Source organism: Alosa alosa, chromosome 1 (genome assembly GCF_017589495.1).
Source record: "Alosa alosa isolate M-15738 ecotype Scorff River chromosome 1, AALO_Geno_1.1, whole genome shotgun sequence".
NCBI classification, from domain to species: Eukaryota; Metazoa; Chordata; class Actinopteri; order Clupeiformes; family Clupeidae; genus Alosa; species Alosa alosa.
This window is the reverse complement of record NC_063189.1, coordinates 1,762,328-1,764,726: the sequence shown is the minus strand read 5'-3', so window position 1 is coordinate 1,764,726 and position 2,399 is coordinate 1,762,328.

Genomic DNA, 2,399 nt, shown 5'->3' with positions numbered 1-2,399 from the left:
GTGTGTTTTGTGCTCATCTGTCCATACTTTAGGAGGGAAGTTAGTGTGTGTGTGTGTGTGTGTATGTGTGTGTGTGTTTGTGTTCATCTGTCCATACTTTAGGAGGGAAGTTTGTGTGTGTGTGTGTGTTCGTGTTCATCTGTCCATACTTTAGGAGGGAAGTTTGTGTGTGTGTATGTGTGTGTGTGTTTGTGTTCATCTGTCCATACTTTAGGAGGGAAGTTTGTGTGTGTGTGTGTGTGTGTGTGTGTGTGTGTGTGTGTGTGTGTGTGTGTGTGAGTAAGTGAGTGAGTGAGTGTGTGTGTGTGTGTGAGAGTGTGACTGACACTTCCAAATATAAGATAAGAGTGTGCCTGAACCGATATAAAGTTTTAGTGTGTCTGTGTCTCCATGGTTACACACACATACACAGACACACACAGAATGCCACAACCAAGGGTCAGTACTGACTAGGCACATTTGGTCTGTGGACTGATGAAATGTGTGTGACCTCAACAGAGTGTAGGTAGTGAATGCAGTGCTATGTGTTTCCACACACACACACACACACACATCCAGGTGGACTTCTGAGGCATGCTGTGTGCATGTAAAGTGCATTAATGAGATGGTGCCATTGTCATTCTCAGAAGTGCATGTGTGTGTGTGTGTGTGCGCACATAGATAGATAGATCGATCCTTGTCAATTGTCATTGTACACAGAATACAACGAGACATTGTTTGTCACAGATAAGCTAAAAAAACAAAGACTAAAAAATATACATAAAATAAATTAAATAAATAGATAGTTACACATGATATGCCAATTGCACTAGTACCCATATCAATAGTGTGCAGTGACCAGAGGCGGACAGAGTACACAGCTTCATTACAGATAATAAAAGTACAGATACCCTTTGCTAAATTTTACTCAAGTACAAGTAAAAGTACAACAGTCAGATGTCTACTTAAGTAAAAGCACTGAAGTACTTGTTTTTAAAAGTACTTGTTTTTAAAAGTACTTGAGTATCAAGAGTACAAGAGTAGCCTACATTTTCTAAATATTGCATTACTACTGCCACAGTGCTTACATTTATGTACAGAAACGTCCTACACGGAGTTATGAAAAATGTTAATGTTAATACCTTGGAGAATGTAAAAGGAATTGAGGAATCAAGTCATTTTCATATTTTTACCATGTTTTCAGGGATGTAGGCAGTATTTCTAATACATGTATTTAAAATACGTATTTCAAATCAAAATACTATTTTGTAATTGAAACACTTGAAGCGAAAACTTTAACTTGTTCAGAAAATTGAAATAGTCTGGCGAGGTGGGGCCACAGGTTGGCACATTCCCGGGATGGACCTGTTGTGTCTTCATCCATTGTTTCGTCCATGGTTTCATCTCTTATCCAAATCTGACCAGAGGTGATTGCTGATAGGGTGTCCATATCAGTGGCGCCTGCACAATCCAATCACGTTTGAGAGGAAAACAACAAATTGAGGGTTTCTGAGATTTTTCTTTTTTCCTTTTTTTTAGAAAGTAGTAACTGGTACTCACGGTTATGGATAGAAATGTAGTGGAGTAAAGAGTACAATATTTGCCTCTCAAATGTACTTGAGTAAAGTCATGAGTACTCCCCAAAAATGATACTCGAGTAAAGTACAGATCCCTCAAAATTTTTTAAAAAGTTTCTTATGTTAATACACTATGACAAGCCAGCTGTAATCTGCCACTTTCTTTGTCTCTCATGCGCACGCGAGGTGCTTTCCCCATGAAGTGGAGGAAGTGAAGTTAGTTCTATCAGAAAGACTCAGGGAGGTGAAGTGAAGTTAGTTCTATCAGAAAGACTCAGGGAGGTGAAGTGAAGTTAGTTTTATCAGAAAGACTCAGGGAGGTACAATGAAAGTTAACACACGTTGACAACGGGAGAGATGGAACTAACGACTGGCCTTTGGCCGTAGCAACCATCCATTTAGAACTAGTAACGGCAGTTTGTGCTGCAAGTTGAAAAATTAGTTGATATGTGGTGGAAAGAAGTAGTTCTACAAACAATACAGTTTTAGAGATTAAAACGTTTTCATTATAACAGGAAATGAACCCAATGGCAACAGTGGAATTAGCAGGATAATGGACTTCACACCATTCGACTATACAAAGTTAATACACTTTTCCTCCGCTTCGTGTTGGGTATTAACTTTGTATAGTCGAACGGCGTGTCGTCCATTATCCCTTACATATTCCATTCCTATGGGTTGTTCTGAAACGTAAACTCTGCATCGACAGAAATGAAAACTGTAATTCAGATTGAGTGGAATCTACACAGTCTACAGTAGAAGATGCACGTTTTTGGCTAAGCAAACCTGTGTGTACGTGTAGAACTTGGGGTGAGGGATGTCGTCCTACCCTAACCCTTTCAC